Below are 19,860 nucleotides of genomic sequence, written 5' to 3' on the forward strand. Positions count from 1 at the left end.
AACCATTCAAGCCCTCTCATGTGGTTGCCTTATGTTCTCCTCGTATTCAGAAGTCATTGCAGTCCAGCTATTGGTGGCTATCCCTTTCAATTCAACAGGTGTCATGTTTCCCTGCTCTGATGGTCACCCTACATTGAGAAACTCTCAGTTTTGAGTAGAGAACGGAAATGAACTTGGGTGTTTGGTTTATTGTTGCAAGTGTAGTGTATGGAAACTTTCAGAGAACTTCAAAATGCTTTGAGAGGGTTTGTCAGAGTGGGAAATTCGAACCTAGAATGGAAAGACAACTTTTCTGCATTTTCTAGTCTGGGCAAAGTCACCCTATGTGCTACCAAGACATTGGTGGTGGAGCTTCAGGGGGAGGTTTCTGTAGTAAGAATATTGGTAGAGGGCCTTGCCTCTATTATGGTGCAGAGGAAGGCTAGTAGACACAATACAAGGGTAAAAACAAACTAGGTTTCATTCCAACAGTACGTGGCAAAGGTCATTGAGGAGCAGGTTGTTGAGCAAGGTCAAAGCAGGGCCACTAACCGTGGAGGAGAGAAACCCATTGTCCAAGAGGCTGAGCAAATGGGAGTGAAGACTTGGGTTCCTATGGTGCACTCTGGGAGACACCGTTGCTGGGAATCCAGGGATGTTGATAGATGGAGGCAATAGTTTGGCACCTGTTAAATTTTCAAGTCTTCAAAATTTGAATCCCCCCACCCCTTCAGTTGAGGATGTGGGTGGAGAAGATGGTTTGGAATGTAGATTCAAGCATGGGCCAACTCTTGAGTTCAAATCTTGCCCAAAGCAATTTGAACTGGTGGCCCAAATATAGGCTTTTAGCTTAAGTTTTGTTTGGCATTCCATTTGTGAATATTTGAAAGCGACTTTGCTCTTTGAAAATTCAAGCTCATATTTGCCAAAATTTGAAGGTTGTGGGCTGGCCTAAAGGGGCTTCCAAGAAATCTGGATTTATGTTTTGTTGTAGGCAAACCTCTATTAAAGATCTATAGTCACACTTGAAAAGGTATTGAATGGCAGCTTTTCTATGGTTTTCCTCATAGGGTGACCTCCTATTGAGCGAACATGGAATCTGGAGTAAATGGTGATATTTGTGTTTCATGTGAGGGAAGGCCACCTGCTTTTTGAACACTTTTGGTATAAGTCTTCCCAAAGTTCTTTGTTAATGTTTTCATCTAAACCCACTTGAGGAGAATAAGCACTAATTATGTTAATGATGTTATAATTTGTAGAGGAGATGGGCCGAATGGCCCATAGACTATTATTTCATGTTATGTTTATGTTTCCCTCTGTAATGGGCCTTATTCTGGGCCCATACTCTATAATGTTCTGTTTTTTGTAATTTCTTGCCCACTCAAGGGCCTCTCTATAATATTTCAAAGATTAACTTAATAAAATGTTTAGAGTGTTAGAAGGAGGTTTAGTTCGAACCTCTCACTCTCTAACTCTCATTGCCACCAGCTCTCTCTCTCTCTCAACTTCTTAATCTTCTCTTGTTCATTTTTCTGGTTTTGCATCTAATCTCAAGCAGTCATATACTTCAAGATGATTGTTTTCAACTTGGTATCAGAGCGGGCCAGAGCTTGGCGTGGCCCTCATGTGGTTCTAGTCCAGCCAAACTGCATGAGGATGTTCTAGGGCTGGAAGTTTAAAGTCATTCACCTGGTTCTTGGAGGTCATTGGAGGGTGCCCAAGTCTCTACACACTTGGAGAATAGTTCGGTGACCAGGAATAATCAAAGAGCAAGGTGTTCGGCCTGATTTAAAATCAAAGAGAAAGATGTTCGACCTGGTTTGAAGTTCAAATCAGAGATTCACTTATGTAAGTTGTCTCAGTTATTGCTGGGTTATTTTCGTTGCTTGGGAGGGCTGTTAAAGTATTCGAAACCCTCCTCCATTCTGCCCTACTGTTCGGCTGTTGCTGGACTGATTCAACTCAGAGATTTCTAAGTTGTTTTGGAGTGCAGTTCGGCTGTTGTTGGACTGTCAAGTTGCTGAAACTGATTTGGACTCAATAGTACTAGTCCAAAAATTCTGTCCAGCCTTTGTTTTGGACCTATACAAAACATTATTGAAGTGGTTCCTACTAGTTAACAGTAGGGTGTTAACTACTGCACACAGAGTGTTTGTCAAAAGGCCTCTTAAGGACTGTGGACTATTATTTCTTCTCTTTGGGACAATGGTTGTTGGGGACCTGAAATACTTTGTGTTTGGAGGTCTGTTAGTTGTCCCTTGAAGGTTGAAATAGTATTTCTTACTCTAGAAAGTGCTGTCACCGAGTTGGACTGTCACGGTTATCAAGACTGAACTATTTTTTGTGAGCTGGTTGTTGTTGCCGATTCAACTCAAACTAAGTTCATCAAGATTCCCTGTACCTTGAAAAACTTATTAAAACCCTAATTGGAGTCTTTGCATGATGGATTCCTCGGACCTTGAAAGCAAAAATGCTGCTGAATATTGATAGACTTTGGGAACCCCAGCCGATTCTATGTTGGTTGTAACTACAGTTAAACTTGATGGGACTAACTACTTGGCATGGTCACAATCAATGAAAATCCATATTTGTAGCAGAGGAAAATGGGGGTTTATTTCTAGGAGCAAGAAAGCCCCCCCAGAGAATGATCCATCTTATGAGAGATGGATGCAAGAGAACTACACAGTAATTGGGTGGCTTGTGAATTCAATGCAGCCACAGATTAGTCAACACTATCTTTGGATGAACTTGGCTAAGGAAATTAGGGTTAGTGTTGCAGAAACCTACTCCCAAAAATTGAATGTTGCCAGAGCCTATAAACTGAGGAGTGATGTGAAGAATCTAAGGCAATGGGAGAAATCACTTGCAGCATACTTCTCAACCCTAAAATCTCTATGGCAAGAGATTGATCTGATAGAAGCTGTGACAAGGGATACCCTCAATGATGTTGAAACATACAGGAAATTAGTTGAAAGGAACAGGGTCTTTGAGTTCCTAATAATGCTGAATCCTGAATATGACATCAAAAAGCAGAACATTACAGAGTATGGGCCCAAAATAAGGCCCATTACAGAGGAAAACATAAACATAACATGAAATAACAGTCTATGGGCCATTTGGCCCATCTCCTCTACATAATTGAAAACAAGTCTAATTAAATCGCTGACTCAACCAGAGCTGAGATTCAAGCTGTTTTGCTAGGGGTTACAATTGGCTAAGGAGATGAATGTTGATAGATTACTCTTTGAGGGGGATTCAAAGTTGGTTATTAGTTGGCTAAGGTTTCTGGAATCTGTTGTTTGGGCCTACAGGGAAGAAGAGGTGAAGAGGTTTAAATGGATGACTTCTAACATGACAGTGAGGATTCAATGGGAAAGGAGATTGGCAAATGGGCTAGCTGACTGTCTAGATAAGCAAGGGGTGCATAGGGATCCCTTTTCTAGGCTAAAATGTGATTTTTTTGGTATATTGAGGGTGTGCCTCATGCCTCTGTGTGGGAAGCTTATTCCATCACTTGTTTTTGATACACTTCAATAAAATTTCTTCTTTACTTATCAAAAAAATTATTTTATTTCCAATTTTTTAACATTTAAAATTTCATTTTTTGAATCCTTAACTACTATTATTGCTACTCCATTTCTATTATTTACCTCTTTGGTATACATTAATTTGCAACAATCAATCTCTTTATCCTTTTCTCCTTCAATTTAATTTCTTGTAAACATGCAATATTAATCCTTCTCGTCTTCATTGTCTACTAATTCTATAGTCTTTTTTATTAATATTCTTACATTCCAAATGGCTAATCAAATCTGTATTTCTTGGATTAATATCTTTAGCCACCCTCATCCAAAAGGATGCTAGAACCCTTGCCCATTTTTCATTGCAACCATTCATAGTTGTAACTTGTTGCTTCCAAGGAACGCTCTAGCATATCAATTCCAAGGAAACCCCCAGTATGAGCACAAAAAGATAATTAAGGATCAATGACTACAAGAGTTAGGCAAAAGTTTTAATGTCATCTGCCAACCTAACACAACCCTCCTTTATCCAAGCTTGGAACCTCACACAACCAGAGATTCTTGTGTAAGCCCAGTGGTGAGGATGAGGATGGTCTAGCTCCAAAAGTCCGGAGGAAGATGGTGGTGGTTCAGGGAGGAGAGAGAAAATGTGGATCTCTTCCCCCCTTAATGGGTTTAATCAATATCATGTTAATGGGTCCCCATATGGATACAGGGCCCTATTTATAGTGTTTTGGACTACATCTTCCAGAATCTTCTTATGTTTTCTTTCTGCCCATTTTCCCCTTAATGAATGTGCATGTACTTAATTGTTATTCAGAGTGTTTTTAAAGGCTATCATTTTAGAAGATTCTAGCTTTTGATTTGTTTGTGAATAATTAGTAAATAATCGGTCCTGTCTGACCCAGATTATGCCAGGTTGGCTGGGTTAATGTGCTTATATAAATCTATTGTCTCACACCAAATGGTGCAAGACAAGCACACACTAGAAAAATAATCATCTTCAACAGACCATATCACCTTTAATATGTTTCCAAAAAAAGATGTGACTTTACCATTTGTCTGATTTTTGAACTATATCGCCAAAGAGGTCCCCCCCCCCCTTTCATTTCTTTTTCATTTTGATATGTGAGGATCAATGGAGGAATATTATATTAATAAAACACTGTGTAAATTTAATAGGAATAGGGTTTTGAAAGGGAACATTCAGCCATAGTAGCGTTTCCAATCAAAGGGATCATGTTGCAGTATAAGGTCACAAAGTACAAAGCAAAAAGGGTAATATGACTGAAATGGGCAAAATATATTCTTCGAATGGATAATCCTGAAGGTTGCATGTTGAATGAATGAACTAAGTTGGTCACCTTGCTGAGGGGTGAACCTCACAATTTCTACCACAGTACCACTTTGTCATGAGAACCTCTTCTTTTACTATTTAATATTATATTCTACAGAGTTTACCTACTAAAATATCTCTACATAGATTAAAGGATTAACAGATTCATGGGTTGCAAACCCAGACATAAGATCTGGCAGTGTAATGAGGTAGTGAAACTGAATGGAGAAATCCACAATTCAATTGATAGAGAAGATTAGGAACTGATAGGAAATGAAGAAAAAACGTATCTTGAAACAAATTAAGCAAAAACGGTAATAAATTAAAAAAAAAAGGAGAGAAACCCAATTACTAATGTTTTTGCTGCCCAAGCCAAAAATAGGATGCAAGAATCGTCATCTTTGTAGAGCAAAACAGATAATATCGACATTCAAAAATTTGCGTAACACAAAATTTATTGGAAACAAACATCCCAAAACTAGCATCGCTTGTAAGAAATCATAGCACGCGAAACCAAATTTTCTGAACAGAGCAGTATAACCCATAGGAACCAAATAAAACGAAACCCAACGAACTTTTTAAAATTTAGAAATATTAAGACAGAACCGCCATGCAATGAAGTTAAAGAATAGAGGTTTGCAGAGAAGAAGAAGGGAATTGTTCGCTTGACTAAGAAGAAGGGACTAAAGGAGGAAGAGTCCTCCGTTTATTTTGTAGAGAAAAAGAAGAAAGAAGACTTAACCGATATCGATTCGCCTCGTGTCGTAGTCTCCAAGTTCTAATCCCTCTTCTCCGTCTCCAATCTCGGGCAACGCCTGAACAGACTATTTTTAGCCTGCGTTTGCCGTTTGGGGGCTTTTTTGGCTGGTGCCTATGGACTTTGGACTTCCATTAATTTTACGACACGTCTACAATTTCTGGCATCAGTGCAACTGGTAACAGAAAAAGATAAACAAATCCGTTTGGGTTCGAATCTTCCCCCCCACCTGCCCCCCAAAATCGTCCCACACTAAAGAGGCCGCGTGTCCTCTCACACGCATGCATCATCTCAGTCTCGTGCAGAGTTAAATGGGACGGCCGTTAGTTCCCGTTTCGCCCAAAAAGTGAGTTTTTCTCTTTCAAGTTCCAATCTCAGTCTCTCACTTCTATTGGCCTGCCCTCTGAAACCAGACCACCCTATCTCATCCCTCGTCGGATCTTGCCGAGAAATCCAACGATCGTTTCGGTAGATACATCGGAGGTACGTACTTCCCATCCCTCTCAGATATTCTCAAATATGTTTTTCTCATTTTTTTTTAATTTCTTCTTTTTTGCAACTGAAAAAACGCAGAAGGAAAGAATTCATCATTTTCTCTTTGTTTTGATTATGCGACTTTTAAGTTCCACAAACCGACTGCTTCAAGGACGACTATAGGAAAAGGATTCATCATTTCCTTGATGGAAGCCAAACTGAATTAATTTATTCACCTCAACCTCCGACTACTCTTGATTTCCCTTTAAAGTACAGAAACACATTATGGCTCAAAATCAAGTTCTGAACTTGTTTATGAGGTCTTCAGCTTCAACCCTCTAATCTTTTTTTTTTCTTTTTTTGAGAGAACCAACCCTCTGGTCACGAAAACGATTGTGCTCTGTCTAACCCACACAATTATTATAGTTTTAAATTAACGCCATCTTCATTCCTTAAATAACCATGAAATTTGCTCTTATCTTTGCACTGCGTATCACCCCAGCCGGAGGCATTCCATGGTTAAACTCAAATCAGTGAATTTAGAGTGGAGTATTGCAGGAGGAAGAGAGAACATATTAGAGAATATATTCCGGCGATTCTTCCCTTCTGCGTTCTTCTATTGTATAAAAAAGTTAAAAAACTGAAAAAAAAATATTTGAGAATATCTGAAATGAGAGGGATGGAGAGTTCTGGTGTATCTGCCGGAATGATCATTGGCGTCGGATTTTTCGGCAAGATCCGGCGGGGGAGGAGATGGGACAATCTGAGTTTCTGAGGGCAGGTCGATAGGAGTGAAAGACTGAATTCAAACTTGAAAAAGGAAAATTTACTTTTTTGGGTGAAATGGGAGCTAACGGTATGAGTTAACGGTATGAGCTAACGGGGGAGGAGATGGGACATGCGTGTGGAAGGACACGAGGCGTCTTTTAATTGTGTGGGACGTTTTTGGGGCGCAAGTCAGTGGGCGGGGGGGGGGGGCATTGGACTTTTTCATCTTCTTGCAAGTTGCGTTGAACAACCTCGAAGAAATTAACTATTTGACAATTACTTAAAATACCCCGAAAGTTTCATAAACTATTTCAAGTATCCCTGAACTTTCAGAAACCCTTCCCTTGGTTTTCCATCACATTCGTTTGCATGTGCATCATGTGACACTTTCATTTTTTATTTCTAATCTTCTCCACATGCAGAGTGCGGAAAATTTTCTACACCTATAAATAGGAAATTGTCATGTAATATTGGTTTTTGAAACTCAAATTTAAATGGGGTGCAAGCCGGGCGGGCTGTGGGTTGGGTTTAAGCTCAACCCATACCCAAACCTTAAGAATTGAACACAAGGTTCAAGCTTGATTGCAATGCAAACGTAAATCTATACATTATATATTTATCCATTTTTTAGTTTATGAATGTAAACACGGTTCACATTTTAAATCATTTATGCATTCATCTTGTTTGATTGAAATCAGTACAAAGTGTGGATCCATCATTAAATGCTCCAACTATCTTATGCTCAAATGCCTTAACTTTGGTCAAAAAGTTAAACACAAAATTGTATATAAAAAAATAGGTATAATAATGCTCTAGTCTCAAAGTACAAAAGTGTCATAAAATACATTTTTGCTCTGATAATCATTACTTTTTTACGTATCAAACAAATGCTCGCAAACATGAATTGAGGTACATAAATACCCCGGTTCGACGTTTGTATCGCAAACAAACGGAGCCTAAATTATTTAATTTAAACGGTCTGAACTGAAATTTGATGGACTCAGTTTGGGTTGGGGCTTGGGTTGGTCAATCAGCCCATATTAAAATTTAATATAAAGATGTATATATATATATATATATATATATATATATATATATATATATATATGTGTGTGTGTGTGTGTGTGTGTGTACATATATGGATATTATGTGTGATTTATAAAAAAATGCATATATTATGTACATAGGTGGGTCAAGTTTGGGTTAGGATAAGGTAGGGTCAGGCTCGGACCGGGTTTGGGTTATTTAAGAGTTAAGCCTGGGCCTGTCCCAAAAAATTAAAAAAAAAAAAAAACCAAACTTTTGGGCCTAGGCCCAACCCAAGGGCCTAAAATCCAAGCCGAACTCATGTAAAATTGTGTTGGGTCGATTTGGGCTCGGGTTAGATCCACCCAAGTTGCACCCGTAAAATTTAACAGATCTGGACTAAAAAATTAACTTTTTTTAACAGAATGCCGAAAAAGGAAAAATTTGTATTCAATCAAATGAAAACAGAATTGTTAAAAATGCCACCGTTGACAACTAATCATCTCAATATTATTCAAAATTTTAACTAACTACGCATAATGGGATCTCCAATACCTACCAAAAATAAGTGAAATTTCACAATCCTAACTCCTCAATCAAATAAATTGAAGCCCATATCATCATTTGACTATTTCTTCTCTTCAACATTCTCTTCCTTCTTTGACACAGCCACAGCAATTACAGCGGTTGCTCCGGCACCAATGCCACCATCAGCAGAAATAGCAATAGCGACACCACCGCCGGAAGGAACCGAGGCAAGCTTCTCCCTACCAAAGGTGATGAATTCAATGATGTCCTTCCCCTTGATTTTAGTAAGAAGGAGTTCTATTCTATTATCTTCTACTCCTGCCCGACTGATCCCAAGATGGTTTTAAGGTCATCAAGGACAAGTACGTAGCGATGACCTTCATCTCGGCTTCTGGGAGGCCAAAGAGAAGAGAGGCGAGCACCCACTTTCTAGTCTCTCTCTCTCTCTCTCTCTCTCTCTCTCTCTCTCTCTCTTAGTGCAATGCCCACATTCTCTTTGCTAGTTAAAAAGTTACTAAAGTAGTCTCTCAATTAGTCTCGGGAATTCTAGGTAAAACTTATAGACAACTTCAACCTAAATATCCAATTTTGTTCTAGTAATGAACACCAAGGGCTAATCTGAGTGTTATAGGTCACAAACGTTTGAAGAAGCACTAAGGAGTCATCCATTATTAAGGATTAACAATTTGTGTTTTGAAGATTGTTCATGTGTATTTTGTAGTTTGTTTTATCAAGGTTTAAAGTATCGGAAACATAAGGTGTATTGGAAAGACCATTTTAAGAGATATACCGGGGCACGCTTTGGATACAAATGGATATGGACAAATGAATTAATTTATGCAAAAGTATGCTAGGAAACTTAAATAAATCCTAAAAAATATATTAATAACAATAATCATAAGTTTTATATGATTGCAAATAAGTTATTTAAATGTAAAAAAAAACATACTTTAATAGTTTATATAAAGTGTGAGATATCATGACTAAATTAGTAACTGTTGAAAATGAAGAAGAACTAAAATGTGTATGTATATATTAATGTTCAAAAAATCAATGTATAATTTATCTCCACCGAGGAAGGAGAAAGTTTACTTAAAAATAAAAATGCATATGACCATAACAAACAAATAGAGGGTCACTAATGGTGAACTTATGGTCGTTAAAACCTAATGACCATTAATGAAAGCTAAAATCTTGCTATTGCTAAAGTTTATAATTTTTATACTAACAATTACAAGAGCTAAAATCAATGACTTGTATAATTAAGGAATAACAAACAAGGTTAACAAGAGAGAGAATTCGAATTAAGCGCTAGAATTTAAATTTGAAGAATATGCCTCAAATATAGGAGTAATTAACTAATTAATGAGAGAGAAAAGTTGACTTAAATATAAGACTAACAAAATTAATGAAAGAATTCAGCCTTAAATATAGATTAATGAAAATAATGAGAGAGAGGGGGAACCCGAAATGAACTAAGTGTATTGGGATGTATCGAACTGTTTTGGGCCCATATCAGTTCGATGCACATGAAACGGAATGCAATACATGATTTGCACATGTTCTGTGTATCGAACTTTTGTTGGAACAATACGTATCATAGATACAACCCAATACTTGTAAAATTTTGAACCCTAGTTTGCATTGTATAACTTGTTCATATTCTATCCATGAAATCCAATAAGAGAGAATTTTACATGCCCCACATGTGAAGGGGAAAACAACATTATCACTGAAGAGCATAAGACATAAATGGACTTGTTTTCCTAAGTTAGTTTTGCATAAAATAAAATGGATCCCTTTCCCCATGGTGGTGGAAGTGTTATGGTTTAGTTGGCATTAGATGTCCGGGACTAGTTTCCTAGGAAAAACAAGCAAGAATGGTTACCTAGGGCTTTTTTCATCCAAGAATATAATGGTTACCCAAGAAAATAAGTGGTGCCTAAGACTGATTTCCCAAGCTTGTACTGTCTACGATGTACTTGGTGCTTGGGACTAGTTACCCAACACATTATCTATTGTGATGTGAGCACTGAGATTTATAGAACGTTTAGCTATTTGCAACAAAGAAATATGCAATGCGACTAAAGGTATCCTAAGAGGTATTAGAACAATAATCACAAGCACATAATGTGCTAGAAACAATAGTAAGTGTATTTTACTAATATACAATGAAAAAGTGTAAGTCACTAGTATGCAGCTTGATATACAATGCGAAGAAAAGGAACAAAACAATACTTCATTAATAAGTATGGATATGAAGGGGTGAAAGATCCATCATATGGATGGCCAAACCCTGCAGGAAGGTAGGGTGAAATTTCAAAAATTTCTCTCTCTCTCATGTGGGAATCACATTCCCTGTTTTAGAAAAACTGCATTTTTCAAGCATCAATCTTGAACCAAAACTATAGGAAGATGCAATATCTCCCAACAAAGGTGTTCACACCCAAAGAAAGACTCCAAAGACTGCTCCCACTGAAGATGGCACAGTGAATGGTGGAGCAAAATTAGTAGGGTCCGTCCAACGAACCGAATTCTTCAGCAAGAATTTGATGGAGGTAGTGAGCACGACTTCTAATCAGCCTTTCTCCAAAGACTGATATCAAGGCACTTCTTGATCGCTCCTATAAAGGATGGAGATCAAACTGGTTGTGGTGGCAACTGGAGGAAATCGCAGGGAGAAGACGGGCGTAGTTACACTGTTGTTGTCTTTTCTCTGGGTGCTCTGAGATCTTATCTCTGAGATTTCTGGATGCTTGGGATGACTAGAATGGTTTGCCCCCTCCTCCTTTTATAGCCTTAAAGAGAGCTCCTAATCTCATTAGGAGTTTCCTAATCCAAATCTGTATTTGGATAAGGAGTTCTCTTTAAGAGATAAGGATAGGCCCTTATCTTATCTGCAGATTAGATCAGCTCTCTCCTAATCTCATTAGGAGGTTTCTATATCTGAATTCAGATTTGGACTCTCTAAGTGGATAGGGTAAGACCCTATCCTATTTGCTTATTTAATCCCAAATCCGCCCATTTATTTAACTAATCAAATTAGGCCAGTTCGAAATGAGCTTTAGGCTCAATAAGTCTAAATGCTCAAACAACTTCCAACCTGTTGCCCAGTTGGACTTCATTGTATGGCGTGGGACCCTAACATTGATCTACACATCAGCCACATGGGTTCAGCCCAGCCTCTGTTACAAGGTCTGGCCGAATTCACTGAAAAGACAGTGAACCCCCTGAAACCCATCACATGGACTCCTAATGGGCCCAACACTTACACTAAGTTGTCCCTTGGCCAAGCCACCTTATAAAAACCCAGGGACTGTGGGAAGATGCAAGATTATCCATCAGGTATTTCTCTCAATGGTCTTACACTTAACCTCTCAACCCTTAATGATCAAACACTACCCGACAAGAGAGGACCTCTCCCTCGGCTGCAAGTAATAGTGTTGCACTCTCTATTCACATGGATCCCGGGAATTAAAAACTTTTGCAAACAATTTGAAACCATAATATATATATTTATATTCGTATATAAAATATATTTTGCAAAACAAATTCCAACGATTGAAATCAATTGCTGGTAGTTTTGGTTCCCATCAGAGAGAGTACATCCCCGATTGATATCATACCAATAGGCTCATCCTTCTTAATCATTTCCTCGGCCCTCTGTAACATAATGCTGAGTTCCTGAATGCTGACATTCATCTTATTCATGTTGTAATTCATGATGAACGGATTAAAGGAATGAGACAAAGAATTCAAGATGGCATCTATCTAGGTTGCGTGATCCAGCCCAGATCCAAGAGCCTCAAGCTCATTGATGTAACCCATCATCTGAAGACAATGGTCATGAACTTGCTGCCCCTTGGACATTCGTGCAGTCATGAACTGCTTCAAGACCTTTTGCCGAGTAGAACGATTCTGTTCTTCGTAAATTGACTTTAGACTGTCCAATATGTCCTTGGCAAGTTCGATATGATCAAACTGCCTCTGTATCGGATTGTCTAGGGAGGCAATGATATAGCACCGGGCCAAGGACTTTTTCTCCTCCCAATCCTAATAGTCCCTCCTACGGGCCTCAGAAGACCTATCAATCGGACGCTCCGGGGCAGGGTTTTTAGCTACCTTGTCCAACTTCTCAGATGTCAGGACTAGCATTAGGTTACGGTACCAGTCAGCATAGTTTGGGCCCTTAAGTTTATTTTCGTCCAAAAGCTTTGCAAATTGTCCGTTTGCCATTTTCTGATAAAAGAGCAAACATCAGTCCACAACCTAATTTGATTCATGTTATCTACATAGATATGACTTTTAATCTATGTTCCATTCCCATTTATTCATCTCAGTGACGGAGACTGCGAATTGTCTCTGAAAATGTAGGAAACCACATAGGGTGCATGGAGCCAACTGTTTCAGCTGCATAACCCCACCACCTTTCTGCGAAGTATCATATCCACTCGTCATATGAGCTTTCTCTTTGGCCTCTGTCAGACAAGGTTCAGAGCCATTTTAGGTTAAACATTTCTATCTAGTGAGTGCTCACCCATCATATTCATGAACGCCAAGGTACTGTGAGAGTCTCCCATTTTCTGGTGATGTCCTCCCACATTGGTCTATGACGCCCCTATCATCTTATGAAACATTCCAACAGATCCAACAACAATTCGGATGGCCCACTATCTGATTGAAGGACCCATCTTCATGCTAATGATGGAAGGCCTTTAGAGAGTTCATCATATGAATCTCCCTATCACATGCACTCATATTTCAGGAAGGAACAAAAGTTACGCCCTAGTTTAATTTAGGTCAAACCAGAGTGGCTCCCACTGAATTTCATAAAGCCAGATTTCTGGTAGGCCCTAAATGGCTAGGGTTCCGCACGAGCCACTGTCGTATCTGCATGAGCCAAGTACTTATGGCCCATGAACGTAGCACATCACACATCCATACATCACATGCAAGGATAGAATTGATCCAATCAATTAATATCTATAAAGCCCATTATTAAAGCCCATTTTAAACCATAATATTACCAATTAATATTATCTAGGTATATGGGCTGAATAGTAGTTAGCAGTTTGACCCATATAGCTTTCCTGCAATTAGTGGGCTTTTGTAGTTTTAACACCTTAAAACTGGGCCTTACAGGTGTGGGCCAGATTAAATCTCTTAATTAACCATCAATCCCTTGACCCAAAAGTGGGAAATTAGGGCTGACACCAGCCTCCATCGAACCACATATCCGGTACAACCAGTTTGATCCAATCTGGTTCGTATGGGTCTAGGGACACCATGGTAATGAAGGCTGACATCAGCCTTCACAGGGCTGTTCGCACACCTCCATCCTACAAAAACAAACGTCAGAACATAGTATGCAGTTTCACAAACTACAAATCGCAGATAGTGATTTTGATATCTGCGAAATCTCCTTCTGCGCCGCCTTCTTCGATCAAGAAAATAAAATAAATAGAAAACCTAATTTCTATTAATATTACATCTGATCGAATCCTATACATTCAGTCTAGAAAATAAAAAAAAAAATTATTTACAGACCAGAATGTAAAAACAAAACTACAAATCGCAGGTTCACTGCACCAATCAAGATTTCGATCTCCATTTGTACGAACAACCCATAAATCAAGAAAATAATAAAGAATAGTTCTAAATAAATTCCAGATTTATAAAAATTAATTTCAGATCATTCGCCCTTTAACTGGGAACCGATTTCCCAGAAAAACCCTAATCTGCGCAAATCGGGTAGAACGCCTTCTGCCCATTTGCACAGGTTCAGATCTGATTTAATTTGGTTCAAGATTTGAACCATGGCTCTGATACCACTAAACGGATGAGAGATCCATCATATGGATGGCCGAACCCTGCAGAAAGGTAGGGCGAAATTTAAAAAATTTCTCTCTCCCATGTGGGAGTCACATTCTCTGTTTTAGAAAAACTGCATTTTTCAAGGATCAATCTTGAACCAAGAACCAAACCAGATCTGAACCAAAACTTTAGGAGATGGCTATACCTGATACGAAGATGCAATATCTCCCAACGAAGGTGTTCACGCCCAAAGAAAGACTCCAAAGACTGCTCCACCCTACACTGTGTCATCTTCAGTGGGAGCAGTCTTTGGAGACTTCTTTGGGCGTGAACACCTTCATTGGAGGATACTGTTTATTTGTATCAGGTATATCCCTCTCCTACTGTCTTAGTTTCAAATCTGGTTCGGTTCTTGGTTCAAGATTGATCCTTGAAAATGTAGATTTTCTAAAACAGGGAATGTGATTCCCAGGTGGGAGAGAGAGAAATTTTTGAAATTTCGCCCTACCTTCTTGCAGGGTTCGGCTATACATATGATGGATTTCTCATCCCTTTAGTGGTATCAGAGCCATGGTTCAAATCTTGAACCGAAATAAATCAGATCTGAACCTGCGCAAATGGGCAGTAGGCGTTCTATCCAATTTGCGCATATTGTGGTTTTTTTGGGAAATTGTTTCCCAGAACAAGGGCGAATAATCTGAAATTAATTCTTTATAAATCTGGAATATATTTAGAATTGTTCTTTATTATTTTCTTGATTTATAGGCTATTCGTACAAATGTAGATCGAAATCTTGGTTGGCGTAGGAAACCTGCGATTTCGCAGTTCTATTCATTTTGGTCTGTACTTAATTTTTTTTAAAATTTTTAGACTGAATATTTAGGTATTCGATCTGATGTAATATTAATATAAAATTAGGGTTTTTCTATTTTATTTTATTCAAGATCGGAGCTGCATGCGTTGGAGAAGAAGATTTCGTAGATGGGAAAATCGCTATTTGCGATTTAAAGTTTATGAAACTACAAACTATGATCTGACATTTGTTTTGCAGATTGGACATGTGCGAACAACCCTGTTACTGATTCTTGTTGATTCTTGAATTAGTAAATTTAATTTCAGATCGTTTCTTGAATTAATTCTTTAATTAAAAATCAAACCCTAGACCCATTCGAACCAGATTGGACCAAACTGGTTGAACCAAATCTGTGGTTCGAAGGAGGCTGATGTCAGCCCTAATTTCCCACTTTTGGGTCATGGGATTGATGGTTAATTGTGAGATTTAATTTGGCCCACACCTGTAAGGCCCAGTTTTAAAGAGTTAAAACTGCTAAAGCCCACTGATTGCAAACAAGCTATATGGGCCGAACTGCTCAAGCCTATTCAACCCATATACCTAGATAATATTAATCCGTAATATTATGGATTAAAATGGGTTTTAATAATGGGCTTGACAGATATTAATTGATTAGATCAATTCTATCATTGCATGTGATGTATGGATGTGTGATGTGCAACGTTCATGTGCCATAAGCACTTGGCTTATGCAGATACGATAGTGGCTCTTGCGCACATCATGGCTGAATGCATATCATTGCCATGGTGTCCCTATGGGTCATTGGATGACCTCCCTTAGTGGGGGGCCCCACACCCCTGAAAAGGATACGTGTGGAACCCTATCCGTTTAGGGCCCACCTAAATCTGGCTTTATGAAAGTCAGTGGGAGCCACTTTGGTTTGACCTAAATTAAATTGGGGTGTAACTTTTGTTCCCTCCTAAAATATGAGTGCATGTGATAGGGAGATTCATATGATGAACTCTCTAAAGGCCTTCTGTCATTAGCATGAAGATGGGTCTTTCAGTAATGAGGAAACACACCATAAAATTGGGTTATTCATTTGCTATTGGATCCGTCAGAATGTTTAATAAGATGATAGGGGCGTCATAGACCGATGTGGGAGGAACTTACCAGAAAATGGAAGACTCTCACGGTACATTGGCATTCACGAATATGATGGGTGAGCACTCACTGGACAGAAAGGTTTAACCTAAAATGGCAATGAACCTTGTCTTATAGAGGCCAAAGGGAAAGCTCATATGATGTGTGGATATGATCCTTCACAGAAAGGTGGTGGGGTTATGCAGCTGAAATAATTGGCTCCATGCACCCTATGTGATTTCCCACATTTCCAGAGACAATTCGCAGTCTCCGTCAATGAGATAGGAGGGAAATCTCAGAGATGAACAAATGGGAATCGAAAATAGATTAAAAGCCATATCTATGTAGATAACATGAAAATCAAATTAGGGTGTGGACTAATGTCTGTTTTTTATCAGAAATGGCATACATACAATTTGTAAAGCTTTTGGATGACAATAAGCTTAATGGCCCAAACTATGCCGACTGGTATCGTAACCTAATGCTGGTCTTGACCTTTGAAAAATTGGATAAGGTGGCTAAGAATCCTGCCCTGGAGCGTCCGGGAGATAGGGCTTCTGGGGCACGAAGAAGGGACTATCAAGAAAGGGAGGAGAAAAAATCCCTCACCCGATGCTATATCATTGCCTCCCTAGACAATCCGATACAGAGGAAGTTTGATCAGATCGAACTTGCCAAGGACATATTGGATAGTTTAAAGACAATGTACGAAGAGCAGAATCGTTCTACTCGACAAAAGGTCTTGAAATAGTTCATGACCACGCAAATGTCCAAGGGCTAGTAAGTTCATGACCAATGTCTTCGGATGATGGGCTACATCAATGAGCTTGAGGCTCTTGGATCTGGGCTGGATCATGTGACCCAGATAGATGCCATTCTCAACTCTTTGCCTCCGTCCTTAAATCCGTTCATCATGAACTATAACATGAATAAGCTGAATGTCAGCGTTTAGGAACTCAAGAAGGATGGGCCCCTAGCCATGCTTGGTGAAGCTAGCAAGAAGGGCAAGAAAAGGAGGGCAAAGAGAAAGCCTCAGAAAAAGGCCACCAAACCCAAGAAACAGAGGAAAGAGAAGGCATCAGATGCTTGCCACTTTTGCAAGTAGACCGGCCATTGGAAGAGGAACTATCCTCAATACCTGGAATCCAAGAAAGGTAATTTTGAATCCTGTGTCTTAGAAACCGATTTGTTGTTAACTTTTCCATCCTGGTGTATTGACTCCGGGGCTTCAACTCATGCGTGTAACTCACTACAGGGGTTCAAGGTAAGCAGAAAGCTGAGTGAATGAGAGGTGACTCTTTACTTGGGGACTTCTGCATGTGTTGCAACTACGACCATAGGAACCGTATAATTAATTTTTAGAGAATGATCAATTGTACTGAAAGATTGTCTTTATGTACAAAATTTAAGAAGAAATTTGATCTCTATTTCAAAACTGTGTGCGGATGGATATTCTATCTTCTTTAGTAATACGATTAGTATTAAAAAAACAACAGATACATCGCATACGGAGAACTTGAACAAGGTCTCTCTGTTCTGCATCCTTTTATAGAAACTTACATAGCCGAAACTACGTCGGCTGATATCCCCAAGAAAAGAATCCATGATCCTGTTAGACAGTTTTGTATGCCCTTAGCTTCAATCATTTTGATGTACTTTTGTTATTTAGTGGAAATAAATAAAGTGCATGTTTGATTCATGTTGTTTGGTTTAATTCTGTGTAAAACCCTAAAACTAGACATTTGTAGAGACTCATGTTAGTTTTAAATGTTCACAGCCGTTGGATAAGTCTGGGGAGATTTATCCTGCCAAGGCTGATACTGGTGTGCCACCAAGTGTTGGGATGGCCTGTCTCAGCCATCAAGGTAAGACCCGAGGCACATACAGCATGGGATTACTTGAATCCTTGAACCGGACCAGATTTCCAGTCTTGCCCTGGACCTTGGAGATAGATGGGCAAAACTGGAAAGTTACACCTGACCCCTAGACTCGATTATGACACTTCACTAGGTGCTGGATCAGGCTGCCTTTGATATGCCAATCAGTGAGATCCTTAGTGGGGATCAAAACCTGGGTATGTTGGGGCAGTTTGAGAATTCATCTGAGTGGGTGGTCATAGTGACAGAATCAGCCACTTTGTCGGACAAAGGGTAATGATCGGGAATGCACTCTCTCTGATGGAAACCAAACTGCCGGCAGTTGATTTCAATCGTTGGAATTTTGTTTTTGCAAAATTAATATATTTACATATATATGTACGGTTTCAAAATGTTTGCAAATGGTTTTAATTCTCGGGATCCATGTGAGAGGAGAGTGCGGCACTATTCCTTGCAGCCGAGGGAGAGGTCCTCTCTTGTCGGGCAGTGCTTGATCATTAAGGGCTGAGAGGTTAAGTGTAAGACCATTTAGGATAATACCTGATGGGCTAATCTTGCACCTGCCCGCAGTCCCTGGGTTTTTATAAGATGGCTTGGCCCAGGGACCACTTAATGTAAGTGTTGGGCCCATAGGGTCCATATGATGGACTCAAGGGGTTCATTGAGTTTTTCAGTGAATTCGGCTAGGCCTTGTATTAAAGGCTGGGCCGAACCCATGTGGCTGGTGTGTAGATCAATGCTTGGGTCCCACGCCATACAAAGAAGCCCAACTGGGCAGCAGATTGGAAACTAATTAAACACTGAATACTTAATGGGCCAAAAGCCCATTTCGAGGTGGGCTGATATGATCACCCATCCATGGGGCAAATTTGAGATTGAAGTTAGCAAAAAGGATTGGGCTCTTAGCCTTATCCACTCTTAGAGACCAAATTCAAATCAGATTTGAATCTGGTAACCTCCTGATAAGATCAGGAGTAAGCTAACTCTATCTGGGAAAGGGATTAAGATTATCCCCTATCCAAATACTGATTTGGATTGGGATAACTCCTAATTAGGAGATTTCTTAATCAAGAAGAAAGGAGGAGATTTCGAATGTACCAAGAGGGAGAGAAATCAGATTTCGATCCCAAAGGGTTTTGGTAAGCAAGAAGGGTTCCTGCAATTTGAGATTAGATCTCATACTCTCCAGAAAAGAAAACAGTTCAGCCTTTTCGTTTCTGGAGATCTCCTCCTGTCGCCGCCATCTGCATTATTGCAAGATTTGATCTTTGCAGAAAAGAAAGTCAAGAAACCAGTTCTTGACATCAGTCTTGCAAGAAAGACTGAAAGAATTCAGTGTTTTGTACATCCAGGGGATTCTTGCGAAGGATCCAGTGTGTAGGACGCACCCTGCTGGTTTTGTTCCATCCACAGCTGTGTCATCTTCAGCAGGGACAGATCTTGGAGCATTCTTTGGGCGTGAACACCAACTTTGGGAGATACTGCTTCTCCGGATCAGGTATAATCCTCCCATTTATCTTTTGGTACAGATCTGGTTTGATTAGGGTTCAAGTAGATCCTTGAATATTGTATTCTAAATTCAGGGAATATGATTCCCAGTTGGGAGAATGTAGGAAATTTTTGAAATTCGCCCCACCCATTCCGCAACCTTTATGGCGTCCATCAGATGGATCCTACCATTCTTTCAGTGGTATCAGAGCCACAGGTTTGAATCTTGAACCAAAAGAAAATCAGATCTGACCCTGCGCAGATGGATAGAAGGTGTTCTTTCAAGATTTGCGCAGATTGTTTTCTTTTTTTCAAGAAACTGTTTCTTGTTAAGGGCGATTGATCTGAAATTAATT

General features: G+C 39.4%; 1 protein-coding gene and 1 long non-coding RNA gene across 4 annotated transcripts in view; one reads left to right on the plus strand and one right to left on the minus strand.

Moving 5' to 3' along the window:
* Positions 1-5,750, minus strand: part of LOC104590247 (putative protein phosphatase 2C 59) — a 67,868-nt gene extending 62,118 nt beyond the window's left edge. For all 3 annotated transcript variants that reach the window (XM_010248825.3, XM_010248824.2, XM_088892714.1), the window contains exon 1: positions 5,579-5,750. The gene's annotated coding sequence lies outside the window, so the exon portion shown is untranslated. The remainder of the gene's footprint in view (positions 1-5,578) is intronic.
* Positions 5,751-5,848: 98 nt separating this feature from the next.
* Positions 5,849-19,860, plus strand: part of LOC148789909 (uncharacterized) — a 30,529-nt gene continuing 16,517 nt past the window's right edge. Inside the window, exons 1-2 of the long non-coding RNA XR_016079306.1 lie at positions 5,849-6,076; positions 8,531-8,637. This is a non-coding gene — a long non-coding RNA (uncharacterized LOC148789909). The remainder of the gene's footprint in view (positions 6,077-8,530; positions 8,638-19,860) is intronic.

This window comes from Nelumbo nucifera, chromosome 8, assembly GCF_055504915.1.
Source record: "Nelumbo nucifera cultivar China Antique chromosome 8, China Antique-T2T, whole genome shotgun sequence".
NCBI classification, from domain to species: domain Eukaryota; kingdom Viridiplantae; phylum Streptophyta; class Magnoliopsida; order Proteales; family Nelumbonaceae; genus Nelumbo; species Nelumbo nucifera.